General features: G+C 36.7%; 1 long non-coding RNA gene across 1 annotated transcript in view; it reads right to left on the reverse strand.

Moving 5' to 3' along the window:
• Window positions 1-643: 643 nt before the first annotated feature.
• Window positions 644-15,482, reverse strand: part of LOC129568997 (uncharacterized) — a 103,208-nt gene continuing 88,369 nt past the window's right edge. The window contains exon 5 of the long non-coding RNA XR_008688005.1: window positions 644-687. This is a non-coding gene — a long non-coding RNA (uncharacterized LOC129568997). The remainder of the gene's footprint in view (window positions 688-15,482) is intronic.

Genomic DNA, 15,482 nt, shown 5'->3' on the forward strand with positions numbered 1-15,482 from the left:
AAGCGATGAGATACTTAATTCAGCAAATATCTTTCAGATCGTCAGGTAGTTAAAAAGTTAAATGGCAAATGAAAAACCAGACAAGTCATTATCAACTGTTGTGACGAAATGGTTCCACTCAAAATAAAGTCGTTATTGCTCCCATTTTTTTTATAACCGAAATGAAATTGGACGTTTATTTTTTTTTCGGTTGAACGAGCTCGCTTATAATTTGCTTTATCTCTTTTTTTGCACACCTACTTTGCCCATCGCAAGGTGCCCTTAATATTGAAGCGATTACATGGCCATAAAAGTGCTTTTAAACTGAACACGATATGAAATTCTTTATAGGAAAACAAACTTCAAAGCAATTGCTCAATATTTTCTATATCCTTTATAATGATCAATATCAACATTGTTTCAGTCGATTCATACAACACTGTTGCATCGTATTGTATAATCTGTAGAAAAAATGTAAAAACAGCCACGAAGGAAAAAATGCTCGAATCAATTGTATTTGAATGTATAATTGCAGAACCAGCTCAAAACATCGCAATAGCAATTCGATTAGTGCACAAAAAATACTGCAGAATTAAAAATGATGTTTTTAGATGTTAATATCACACAAACACAAACACACTTTAGATTTTCATGTTTTATTGATGCGGTGCAAATGCTGTCCCAAATCCAAGTATCGCCATTCTGAATCTGTGCGGAGAAAAGAGAAAAACACAAAACACAGCAATTGGTTAGTGGTGAGATTATTATCAAAAATTCAATTCAAACTATGTTAATGGAAATGTTAACAGTTTTTTAGGATCTTACACAGACACACAGCAAAAAGAAACACAAACCAAAACTACACTTAATTTTAATTGGGCGAAAAGCACATCTACCGTAATCAAAACAAATTGCAGCTTTCAAATGCTCATCAAAATGCACGCGGCAAACGAAATACTGTGAAAATGTGTTTTGTGTGTGCCTTGGGCATTTTTAAATCGACATCACAAAGTTTGAGTTTTTTTTTTTAAGTTTTAATTACAAATTGTTCGACAAAAGAATTTCCCTTGGCCGGCCGTCATTGTGTCTAGACACGAGACGAAAACAATTGAATTTCGTTTTCATTCGCTCTCGCTTTCTCGCTCTGGGATCTCGATCTGGCTGGCAAAACTCTTTTAGCTACAAAAATAACTCTTACTTCGAAAATGAAATGTAAAAGCACGCCACGACAAAGTCGCAATTGTCTTTTTGCACTCATGCCGTTTCTTTTGTAATGATACATAAATTATATGGTCTCCCTTGTTATTCACGTCAAACACTTTATCTCGTCTCTCGTTGTCTTGTTCGAATGATTTAATATCCTGCCGAGCGCATAATAATTCACTATTCGCTGCTTCGTTTCTACCATATTTTTCAAATTCATGAGTTCATTTACAACGTTTAAACCAAATGTCCGCACGACAATGTTGTGATAGAACGAAAAATAAAAACATATTCAAATTTGTATGTGTATTGATAACATTCAGTAACCACAATCGAATAACAGCACATCATTGACAAATGAAAAATATTGCGTAATTTGTTTGAGGATGAGCCGCGACACACAAATAACCAACCCGGCTAACAGAATCAACCAGCAACGGATTTGTTATTTAAACCAATGCTTTATTTTGGCAATGAAATGGATGTTCGCTGTGTGTAGTGCGTACTCTCATACCGAAATGAAACATCCATAGCAACATTAATCAATGTTCATAGACTCCAGTTGGTCGAACGTCGAAACGATTTGAAAGCGAATTAGGAATCTAGTTTGGATCGATGGGAAAGAATTAAGTGCGAAAAAAACGGCATAAATCATGTTCTCTGGCAGCAGTCACCCGAATGTGGGCGCGTGGTGCTTGTACTCGTATTTGTAATCATAACCGATGACAACTGACAGACATAAATAATTAACGAATAGCATTCATTTATGGCTGTAACCGAACCATTTCACAAAATATAAATCCGCACACTCTCTCCCTGTCGCTTTCTCTCTCTCTCTCGGCTAATGTGGAAACAATTTCTGTGTGGTTCTGTTCACTCGATTTCTTTCTTCTCTCTGGCGCTTCGATTTCGACTCGCTGCTTCACAAGTACAATTTGCATGTACTCGATATGATTGTTGGCTGCTGGTGTTGCTGACTGTTGGCATGGCATTCGCTTGTCATTATCAGACTTTCATTATAGAACATTTTTCCAAGGTTGATTGATTGATAAAGTCATTAAAATATGAAACGATATCCGCAATTGGCTTGTTTATTTGGTAAAGTTCAAGCTGAGCGAACAAGTGCTTCATTTATGGCAGGTTTCGCGCAGTGTATATACCGAAAAACGGGAGAATTGCTTTTCTGTGGTATGCTCCGCGTTTAACATCTGTAAATGAAAACACTTCAACCACTTCGAATATGTTGCCGGTACAGGGTAAACACGAGTCGAGTAGACACTTTTAATTGTTAACTTCAAGCATAAAATTTTTGACATAAACAATATTGAATACTGGCATCATCAAATATGATTTGAGTCAAAAAAGGAACCATTCGGAAATGACCACAAAAATAAAAGTTATTTAACATTTGATATGATTGATGCCAAAAGGCTCGTTTCAACTGTTATTGGTTTGTGAAGAGCTTCCCAAAAGTATTGCATTAATCCATCTTAAGAGGGAATATCCCATAAATTTCAACATTCTTTGATGCACTTTGTTCAATCATAAAACTATTTTCTTGTTCTCAATCTACTTTGTATCATGTTTCTTCGCATTTTCTACCCGGAAAAAGGTTCTTGTAATTGTTTGGCAAGAAAAAAAGTCCTCGATGTCGCATTGTAAATAACTTGTCGATAATAGTAAATTCGTTGGCAGGAAACATCTTGCAACAACAGGAAAAATCAGTTTTGTCAACCAATTTCGTGGAACATCATGTCGATGAAAAAGCGTTGCACTGGGAAGCAGAATGTCGAAACGAACGAAAGAGCGTCTCCTTTTGAGAATATCAGCAATTTTTTCTCTTTCGCTTTCTTTTTTTTTATTGTTCGTTATCCATTCAATAATAAGCTTTCAAGTAGTAAAAAAAAGATACGATTACATCAAGATGTGGCATTCATCCAATAAACAAGCCATTGTGTACACACGCGAACACAACAATGATACAATGTTCCAAATTTAATATCTTAATCTTATTGATTTCAAAAAGAAGCGAGCAAGAGCCAGAAAAAAAAAACTCAAATGGAGCTTATGCTATATGAATATTGATAGGATTTGGTTTTGTACTTGACTCACTATTTTCAATGTGCTTTGGATTGTGCTAAAGCAATAAATATTGATACTATACTGTACTGCAAAATGAACGAAAATAGATGACGAAATAAAATAATTCACGTATCGATTAAACATCCGATGTTGGATACCAGCAAAACAGCAAAGCATTATTGAATTCTCATTCAACTTGTAGCGTTCGTATAAAATGTTGAAATTCTTTGAGTTTACGTAATTGTAGCACATAAGGACTAACACGTTCTTGACGGTCTGACACTTCTATGAATGACATAGAAATGTAACGAAAGTATGATCCAAATAACGACAACACCCAAAACAATCCACATCCAAACTCCATCGTTCGACGCGATACCACCTCAAAGCTACTCACAACATGGAATCACTACAAATGGTGCAGACGACGAACAAGTACTCGACTACTATTCACCTGCCTCAATGCCATTCACATTGCGAATTCATGTTGCGAGAACGACCAACGTTTGATAGTTGATACACAAAGTTATTGTTAACTTTAGAAGCTGTTCAAGTGTCAAACACTGTTTCCATCCGGTCGGAATTGATATTAGATGGCAGTCGAAAATTCATGCACGCACAAGAATGCCGAGTTGTTGTTTTGACAGGAATCGAGCCATAATCCATACTCAACAATCGCTTTTCGAAATTGAATACGATGGAAATCATAATAAGTGCAACACGATTCCATCAGAACTGAATTTCCAGCAAATCAATGTAATGTGATAGTTTAGAATGATATCCATATCTGCATGCAACCATGAATATGGTGGAATAGCTGTGGAATACTGGCGCTAAACAACGCATGAAGATAGTTTAAAGTTAATCAGTTAAAACGAGGAAATGGAACTGTAATTCGTGACTGAGCCCAAAACACCAATTTTGTTCATACAACGAAAACTTTATGAATAATTCAAACAGGAAATTAATGTCTTACGTATCATATTAAATTTAATGTATCGATAGCCATTCGCCAAGATGAATAAATATCGGAAATTTGCTTTTTAAAGCTGGTGGGACTATAATTTGGTTGAATTAACAACTTAGTATAATTTAGTGAGATTTAAGAATTTTCAACCATTCAACCAACTAGCACACACACACACAGAGAGAGAGAGAGAGAGAGAGAAAACTTCATTCAATGGATAATGGATTTGGTGTTAATCTGTCTTACAGGTCAATTCATTTTTGTGGTAGTGAGTGGAATGCTGTTGGTTTTGTTGAAAAAGATTAATTTATTCTAGAAAAAAAATCCGTTTTCATTCAGTGAATGAACGAAACCCGATCAAAGCGCTATTCAATTGACGCAGTGCGGCCGATCCATTGAAAACGAAGTGCTTTTATCTGCTGTTGATTATAGCAACGAAATGTTTTTTTTTTCGCCGGTGCATTAAGTCGTTTTTTGTTTGCCAATGGAAAAAGAACATATTCATTAGATTACGTAGCAGTCTTTGTTTGGTTATGATTTAGCGAAATCTCAAAACATGAACAACGAACGGAAAAAAATGAAAGAATCTTTCATTTCTTGAATTGATTCCATTCAAGATTATAAATTATGATGAATGTTCGATGGTTCTGACCCTCATCTATATCATATTGAGTTTATTCATTATATATATTTTTTTTTTCTTGCTCTTTCTCTCACGTTTTTTCATTGTCATATTGAAACATTTGAGATTAGCCCAGTTTCGGTGAAATGTAGCAACGATTAATGATTTCGACGAATATCTGCTTTCGACAACAACATCAATCACTGCAACAGACCATTCGAAAGACCTTTTGAAAGAATAATGAGATTTACTCGAATGTGATTGAAACTCTGGTTGCGATTACGCTTCCATTTCACTGATGTTCTCTCGGTTTCTCATTCGCATTCTCGCTTGACTCGCAGAATCGAGTGCAGTTGGCGAAAAAAAAAAACGTGTATCAAGTTTGAAAACCCTTGAAAAGCTCCAGTTTATTTATGTTGAATTTGCGATTTATTGCATCAATGTCAATTTGGATTTTCGAAAGTCACTTTGCTATCGGACACTATAATATTAACGGTTCATGTGACATGATTACTTCACTTATACGAAAGATGCAACCGGAATGCAGCCAACGTGGCTCAAACTCGTGCTCGGGAATGTGTACACTGCACATCTGCATTCGGGGAATGCGATACAACGAAATATTTGCTGAACAAATGTCACTCATTCGATGGAATGCTTTTGAAATGTCATCGATATGCAAAATATCCAATTATACGGAATCGTTTCACCGGAAAATTTAAGTATCAGGTTGATAGGACAGCAAAGCCCATGGAATTTGTTATGCAGCGCAGCATTCGAATGTTGATGTGAAATGTTCCCGCTGGGTTCTCGAAATTGTCGCTCGGATAACGGTTCGTTTGGCTGATTGAAGTGTGCAATAAACATGCAAACCGTGAAAAAAGCATCAGCACAAAAGGGAACATGTTCATGTATCCAACTTCCTTTTGTGCTACTGTATATGTTTCGCTTTTTTTTCTGGGTCAAATCTAATTGAATTTTTGCAGTGTAAACGCGAAAACAAGTGCAAAATTGAATGGATATGGATATCCTTGTTTGCGAAATAACCAATTGAATGGAGTAATGAGATGGTATTATGCCATTCACCTGGAAACATGAATAACTCTAAGCTCACTTTGGAAGCCAGAGAAGAAAAAAACAAAATACATTCAAATCCACACCATTCGAAGTGTATAAATTGAACGCAAACAGAGTAAAACTTTGAAAAATACAGTCAACTAAATGCGAAAAGCACCGTTTCATGTTTCCGAGTTTTGTGTTGGGAAACTGCTACATGCTCGTGAATTATTTACACATACGCATTCCTCACGTTTTCAGCCATTCGACTGCATTTCACACGCACATCGTGCAAAGCAGCCAAACTGTACCGTTGAAAGTGTTGAAGCTCCTGCTAACGGCAATGCGAACCATGATGAATTTATGGCAGTAATCACTTCAAATGTCAAAGGTTGGCCATTCACTTCGTTCCATTGAGCGCAAACTGTGAAATTGGCATCGTCCGCCACTAAACACCATCATCACCATCATCATCTGAATCATGATCAACGCTTCCAGCGCTAAACTACGCTCAAACCGAACCGACTGACTCTTTAATAGGTGCTGTGGGGCCACATCGATGTGGTTGTAATGATTTCTCGTCCGCCTTTGGTTTTATTTTCAACGCCATTCATTATGAATATTGCATAAAAAATTCATATATTGAATTTATCCCACAAGACCTTTCAACCGGCACAAACTCTTTCCATTCGACGCATTTTCGTGTAACCGACCAAAAATCCAATGCAACTTCATGGAATACACGCTGTGTAAACGTGGGATGCTCACGTATATATATATATATATATGTAAGAGAAAGAGAGAGTGTGGTGCGTCGCGCACAAGCGCAAAAATAAAAGATTCTCGCCCTGCTTTGAATTTAAATTAAATCAAATTCGCCACAATTTATATAAAGCTACCAAAAAAAGAAGAAGAGAAAAATCGGTAGCCTGAAAGCTTTAACATAATAAATGAAATGGTTTCGTTGTAATTGCAGAGTTGAAAAACCATGCCAAGGATACAGTCGAACTGTAAGAAAACCATTCGGCTAATTTGGGAGTTGGTGCGGCTTCGGTAAAGCGATAAAATATGTCTGTGTGCCTGCATTAAAACATATGGCCGCTATATATGATATGGTTAAATCGTGTTTTTCTGCTGGGTGAAAGAGTAAGAGAGCATCTATCGCACCTAATATACCTTGGCGATAGACAAATTCACAAGTAGCATGTTCTGAATGTTTTGATGGCTTAGGCTTTGCAAAATGCTGCAAATGGTGCGTTGCGATAAAATTGATTTTCATTTCGAATTCAATTTGAAAGATTCGATGTTCAGCAAGGCTGGATTTATTTTTCCATTTGATGCAAAATCCACCTCCGAACAAAAACGACCTGACGAATATGTGTAACATTAGGGACTTTTTGATTTCGAAACTTATGCCGAAATGTTTAACATATTATGCCATATGGATGATTCTTCAATTTGTCTATAGCAAAACGACGAGCTCAAACTGCGAAGACAGGTGAACGTGGGGAGTAGGAGTTGATGGGTATTCATTCAATATCTTTTCCTTTTTGGCCAAACGTGATTTCTCATCTATGAATGTTAAGTAGGCAATTTTCGTTTCCATATGTATAAATCGAATATTTACGATGTTGATTTGTTCCGAACTCGGCACAAGTTCTGTGATAGCTTTTTTTTTGATTTTCACCTTCAGGCTTAATAATGGAATCAATAATTTATCAAAGACAGTTGAACGGCAGCCAAAACGAGTGCGACAAAAACAGCATGTTTCCTCCGCCCACAATATCTTGAATCAAATGCATTTGCATGTAAGCAATATTGTTACAGTTATGGTATTAAGAAGGAGTGTGTTCGTGTTCTGTTTCAGTCATTTTGATTTCCTTGAAATGGCTTAGTTTGCTCAATTGCCTTCGATGGCACTGACATTACTACAACACATACACAAAGAAAAAACGCTCATTCACTCGTTTTTCCCTCTTGCGGTGCAGTAAGTCAGGCACTCCATTCACGTACTCATTATTTATTGCCTATGGTTAGTCTTTTTTTTTCATTGGCTTTTTTCAATTTTACTTTTTCAGCAAATTTTTTTCTCTTCTGCTTGAACGACATCCGATCTTCATTTTTTGGTTTGCTTCTATTTCTCCACAAGATAAACTCATTTCGTTGGCAGCTCAATTTTTTCCTTCTTATTTATTTGAAATATTGGAAATTTATCAAATCAAGTTTGTCACAGCCCTCAAATCAATTATTTTGAGTTTTCTTACACGTCTAAGCAAAATGGCAATTTCGTTTCGATCATGAATCAATCACGCAAACACTTAGTTTTCGAAAGACTCAATGAAAACGGTGTTTTCAAGTGGAATGGAATAGAAGAAAGAAAAATGGATAACTTTTAATACACACACACATATATATATACTCGGCTACCAGCAACGATCGATTTTGTATGAAATAAAAAAAAAATTAGAAGAATAACCATTCGTACATGGTATACGTGCAATGACTCAAATGTATCAAAGTGTCAACAAATTTTATTTTTATACTCGATTTCCACTCGTGCCATTTCTTCTCAGTTCAAACGATTTGATACTTTCGAAAAAATGGTAAAAGGAGAGGAAAGAGGCGACTGTGTCGCCCAAATTGTTATATATTACAGTCAATTTAATTTTATATTTATTCTTATTATCAAAATATCATGCAATAACAGACAGCAAAACATTTTCTGTCACAATCTTTGGCAAACAAGGCATAGGAAACGGCACTTCTGAGACACACACACACACACACATACAAAGTCGAGCAATAAAACACGGAAATTCAGTTAAAAAAATTTCCTTCTTGTGTTATTGGATTTTCCTTTCTCTTTTTCTATCTTTCAGTTTATCGTTTATCGCGCTCATACGACGACGTTTTCCACGATTTTCCATTTTTTCTCATCTTCTATTTGATCTGGTTTCAGTGTGACCGTATTTCATTACGTGGCAAGCGTTTGTAGGGTGACGTAGGTCGTAACAATTGGCGTAATGTATCTATTTTTAGCACATGAAATAAAAGACGAGCACAAGACAAAAGAGTCGAGCTTCATTCGATAAGCTTTAAAGTACTTTCTCGCCTCTTCTCCTCTGCTCTGGTCTCTCGTTCGAACCAGTGTGTGTGTGTGTGTCTTGGTGCAAGGGATGGAAATATACCGTTGTCATGTTTGCTATTGTCGATACGACGGGAGACCAAAGAGAGACCATGCTGCTAAATCCAATTGTTTTCGTCGTTGTAGAAACATATTATTTGAAAATGATTGTTGCCGTTCATGTTCGCTGGCTCTTATTCTGCTCTCTGGCTCTGGTTCTGGCTCAATGCAACGCCAGCAAATCGCGAACGCTCATGCAATGATTCGAACATGTTTCACATTTTAGATGGAAATGCCACGAAAAAGAAGAAGAAGGAAAAAAAATGCAAACTCAGAAAAACTAAGTACTCGCATCCACCATGGTTTTCTCCCAAGTCATTCAACTCACAATTGATGCTTACAAAGTGAGAAAAAAAAAGAAATCTGAGAAAGTAGACGAGAGTGAGTGAGGAGAAAAGCATCTTCGCCACTTTTATTGCTCATCTTCGCCTTCCATTTGCTACTTATTGACGATAATCATTATTGTACCGAGTTTATAACTGTCATTTATTTAGTTGATAAGAAATAATTGACAAGTTTGGCAGTTTTTTTTCTTCTGGTGATCGACATTGTAATTAGAATGTACAGTGTAAGTCGTCTAAGTCATTAAATGTTTAACTGTCAATCGAAGAGAAATGAAGTAAGCGTAATTGAATGGTTTTTTTACGGCGTCACAATTTCATTTCAATCGTTCAGCGGAATTGATTTATTTTCAAACTGTTTTGACAGACGACGTTGTGATTGTGTATACATAAAAAAAAACGACCCCCGTCTGAATTTATTTGGCAAGTGCTTTTTTGTCTGTGTTTCACTGATTTGACTTCAAAAGTGAAAAGTCATACAAATTCACAATAAAAATCATGATCTGTGCCAAATTGATTGAAATATTGGCACAAGCTAAAGTATTGGCGCTAAAAATATGGCTAACCGCATTCGTTTTTTACATTGTATCTCAAAATTTAAAAGTTTCATATGGAACAAATCAATCTTCATTAGGTCTTCCAATAACTTTGCCTATAAATTTACTCTTCAAACAATATGGAAATAAACAAACTTCCATATGGTCGAGTGTTTCCATTGTAGATATCCTTTTTCCAAAAATAAAAACTCAATTCAGAATAAAGTAAACAAATTGATCAATTTATCGCTAATCAAAGTAATAAATTCGTATCGATTCCGGATTAGTCCATCCGGGCATTCTGTTCAAACGTTGAGTTATCGCATTGAAAACGGTTTTCGCAGGCAAAAGATTAAAAATATTGATTCAAATAAATTTTGTAGCATCCCTATTCAAGTGAAGAGTGGTTGTGAATGTCCATGCATTCAGCTTGTGCTTAATTGATTTTCAAAGTTTATGGCGCAGAAATTGAATTTGGGTCGTCAAAACAGTGGAGAGCTTTATTCACTCGTGTCGAGAATAAAATGCTTTGCGGTCGCAAATGATGAACTGTTCGTCGTACAAACCGAGAGTATCTGTCCAAGTGCACGGATATTGCCAAGTGTAAGTTACACATGTATTGTTGTTGCCGGGTGAAATGATGAATTGTTTCAAAGGAGCAACTCGGTGTGCAGCCATAACTCATCATAAATAATATTGAAGCGTATGAAAGTTTATAAACTCTTCAAATGTAATTAGTTGTTTCTTTTAATGATGCTTCTGTTTCAACGAGTATTTTATCAAGTGATGATTCTGATATGTTCACGTTGAACTAAGTGCTTCAAAGGATCGAAATGCGTTTTGAAGCTGCAATGGCTTGTTGAAAATTAATCAAAAACTTCAATGGCAAAACTTTTCAGCTTCAATTTTTGCTTGAGCTCGATTCGGATCGTCAAGGCAAAACAGGAAATACGGAAATTCAAATAAACTGACAATAATTATTTTTAATTAAATTTTCCCTTCGGTCTAGTTTAAAATAATTGACAACCGCATGCAAAACAGGGCAAAATTGCAAATAAACACTGGAAATAACAAGCTGACAATTTCTATTTCGCATTTCGCATTTTTTTGTCCGCTTTAATGAATGAATGAGTGAACGGAATGACCTTGTGATGGAAATTTTTTGGTCGCAACAAAAACACAACGGCAACATTGTACATCGCATTTTGTATATTTTTTCGCCCATTTTTATCCAGTGCCTAGCGCGCACATTCATTTTTTTTTTTCTCTTGTGATTTAACTACGCAACATTTCCTACGACAACCACTATAAAGTTTGGCACGGCGGTCCCCGTTCCACCATCACCCATTTTTTGTGCATGGATTATATTATAACGGTACTTTCGTTCCGTCTCTTTTGATGTTTTCAATGAACGGTGCTGTGGATGAGGGATTCTGCCCGGAAACAATTTAGGAAATATGGCCGCAACGAAGCAAAATAATAAGGTAAATATGGCGATCTTTCGCACCTAAGTGTATCTACGTCTCTTTCTTTGTCGTTTCGTCTATTTTGCTTGCATCGCCTAACGACAACCATCTAAATTAGACTGTTTTGGGCCATCAAAAGTCACGTTTCATAATAATGTATCCGTATTCCCTTAATTCTATGTTATGGGAATCTATGTTGCCAGATTTTCCGAAATATCACATAAAAATAATTTCCATCAACAATATGGACCACTTGCGAGCGAATGAGCGCAAATCAAAAATCGATATATGGTGTACTGGATTTGTGCGTAGCAAAAATATGGAATGAATTTGTGCGGCAAAAGGAGAAAAAGAGAAAGAATGAATTGCCTTAACTTTGAAATTTTGTTGGCATTCAAGAATGTTCATCTACGATGAAAATGAATGTCGTGGCATGATGGCTTGATGTGATGCGTTATTCCCTTTGAAATTGAAATTCTTCGGCTGAAACCGAGAGCAAATACATTGACAAATTCCGTTCGCAAAAGATTCTATTAAACAGTGCTTGTTAGAGGGCTGTTTGTGTATGTGCAGAATTCACTGGCGTATCTGATTATTCAAATTAAGTTTGCACAGAGGCAGAGTGTGAGTGAGTTCGAGTGAGTGTGAGAAAGAGAGAACGGAAAATGGGTTTAGACAAAAAGCTGCTTGATTCCCTTTTCGCATATGCAATGTTTTTCTCAAATTTGTCGACTGAATATTTTCTATTCAAATGACGATGAGGAGCAAGTTTGAGTACGGTTCGTACATACCCTAAGACGAAAATGTGGTGAAGAGAAGCGGAGAGAGAAAGAGTGAGAGAGAAGCCAACGTCAAATATAAAGAATAAAGTTACACATCGCAAACAATAAAGATCTGTTTCAGTACCATTGTATTGAGAGATAAAATGTGAGCCGAGAGAAAAGGATGTAGATGAAGCCAGCGTAGAACAAGAAACCACCTTTGCATTGTCTAAATTTAGAAAGGTTTTTCGCTTCTCAACCATTTTGGTGAGTGTGTGTGCTACCAATCAAAATAAACACATACAAATGCAAACGTGCACGAGCAACGCTCTCCCACAATGGGACTCTTTTCTCTTTCCACTGCCGTGCAATTCCCAAAACTGTCGGATTTACGCACAAACACAACCGCCGAACAACACATCTCCGAGCTGTCGATACGCGTGCTTGGCGCGCACGCACACACACGCACCCACAAACACAAAAGAAACGTTAGATAGGTAGACACAATAAACGATTGGGCTTTCTTTCTTCGCTACTACTGCCGATAGGAATTCGGCGTGGAACTACGCACGATTCACTTCGCATTCTTTCAACCAAGCCAAGAGACGAACCGTTTGCATAGGCACAAATTCTCGTTTAATGCGAAGAATCCTCTTTCGCTGTCTGCGTATGTACAAAAAACGAAACAGAAAAAATATGGTGAAAATAAGGCGACTTGTTTGCGCACAATTTGTTTCTCAGGCGGCTTGAATGTGATTCAAATGAAACGTACCCACAATTATCTCTATGTCATTGGAATGAAAAATGAATCTTCATTTTATTTAACTGTGGCGGAGCTGATGGAAATAAGTATTTGCACTCCATGAACCTCGCATAAACCGTTGTTTTTCTCTTTCTTTCTCTTGTTGGTATAAATTGCATGCTATTCTTATTATTGGATTTCAAGTCGGTATTTTGATCGACTATATGCGTGCGAGTGAGTGTGTATGTGTATATCGTTACTATAATCAAAGGTACGCGCGCGAGAAGTTCCCTTTCGATTTTACTTTATCACGCACAATCTATGTTCGTTTTGTGTACTTGTTATATACCCGGGTTCACGTCAACCGACGAAAATGAAAACGAGAAGCTTTTTTGCTTTTCTCTGTGCGCTGGCTGCTGCGATGTCAAATCGTTTCTTGTTCTTCTCCTCATTTCATGACTGGTGCGTACGACATACACACACACCGTTTGAGTCGGAGGGAAAAAACAAACAACAACTTTTTTTCTTCTTCTCTTTTTGGCCTTCTTTTTTGCACATGATTTATTGATTTTCCCTTGGATATTTTTCAAGATGATTTTTACGACACATCAAAACGGGCAAGAGTCTTCAGCAACAACAATAAAAGCGGCACCAAAACACAATGCTCATTGCTCAAGTATATTTTACATCGGCCATTTCATATCTGAGAATGGGCCGTTTACGTGAGATCCAACCAAACATACTTCCAGTCTTTCGCAGTCAGTTTTTTTCTTCTCTCTCTCTCTCTCTCGCTCTATCTCTCGTTATAATTTAGATGGTGCTTACTCTGGTATGTATTATGTATAAATATACCATCCACATCAGCATTTTATATGTGATGCTACGTTATTTGCGGCCGCTTTTATGTAATGCTAAAGCATTTGTTTTATTGCTGGGCAAACGCACTGCAAACGTCAATTTTCTCCCGCTCTCTCATCCTCTCCCTCTCTATCCATCACATAGACTCCCGCTCAACGTCCCATCGTCTCATCTACTTTACGCTTTGTTCGCTAATGATGGCGTTTTTTTGAAAGTATATTTGGTTTGAATTGTGCCACTTGGATATCTTTGTCGGCTGTGTGCGAGATTCTGTTAGATGAGAAGAGAACATGAGCTCAATATGTTTGAACTGTTCTTTGAATGAGATGAGGTGGGTATTTTAGATGGCAGCGCATACATTTAATTAAAAGTGTCCATATAATATTTCCGCTTTTCTGAGCTTGCTTCGAAAAACCGAGCAGCACAAATACGAAATATTGAATAAATCCAACAGGTAGTGTGTATATGTTCCGCTCAAGCCTTTTCGATTCGCTTGATAAGTGAAACGCTGTCATTATTTGTACACGATAAACCCTGAATGGGTCACATTTTGACCTCTTCATCACATGCAGGTTTTTATTGGTAACGAACAACGAGTCCTTACCCACATAAAAGGCGCATTGATTTCATGATGTGTTTCAAAGATGGTAACGAAAAAGAAATACCATAATGATGAGTCGCAATCAATGATCTGTTCACCCAATTTGGGATACGAAAACCATATTGTTAATGTAACAACACTTTTTTCCATCAGGTTAATGCGAGTAATTTCAATACGTATACGCACCGACACAACGACGACGTGACATCGTTCACATTATGGATGAAGCTTTAAATAATTGCATCTGCGTCGTGTTTTATTCGCCAACGATGCCATTTTTCTATAAAAATTTCTGATTTGTGATCATTTGCACCATTTGCCGGTTACAAACGTTCTCATTATCTTGTCACAATAGCACACAGATTGAATTTATTCGATGATATTAACACGTTCAACCGCTTTTTGTCATATTATCCAAGTGTTTTTTTTTCCGTGTGCCTCTTCTATTTTTTGTGTGTGTGTGCATTATTATCAAGCAAAGTTTTACTCCGTCGAAAATGGAAGCGACAGAAGAAAATGAGACCGAAACCATATTTTGCCATAGACGATGCCGACACAAACGGGGTCACAATAAAGTTAAAGTTTTTTATGTGTTTCAAGTGGTTTAAATTTAAATCTCGCGAGCCGCATTGTCCTTTCTTCGAGGGCTTTCGTGGTTTACTCAACGACGACGACGACGGTAAGTAGACTTAAATACGATACCAGTTTTTTTTAGTGTATAAACGACTGTATCGTTCAGATGTTTCGCTATTTATTCACAAACTTTTTCTCCTCTTGTTCGCTAGTTGTTCTTATTTTGTGTTTTCCACTTCGAACAATTCACATTTTGTGCATTATTATACAAATAATTGAAATTGTATTTCACTTTTCTTCAACAACTTTCATCTCTTCGTTTCCAATACGGAAACTTATTTCGGAGCTTGTGCACATCTTGCCTCATATAACAACATCTCGGGAGTATACTATTCAACATGTTTGATGGTACACGATACAATAACAAAAAAAAAAATTTAATATCGACACGCTTTGAAAAGAAGCTTGAAGTAGACAAAAAAAACTAATAACGACACAAAATATCGCCATT

This window comes from Sitodiplosis mosellana, unplaced genomic scaffold, assembly GCF_009176505.1.
Source record: "Sitodiplosis mosellana isolate CC-2019 unplaced genomic scaffold, AAFC_SMos_1.0 Smas_scaffold_30, whole genome shotgun sequence".
Lineage (NCBI taxonomy): Eukaryota > Metazoa > Arthropoda > Insecta > Diptera > Cecidomyiidae > Sitodiplosis > Sitodiplosis mosellana.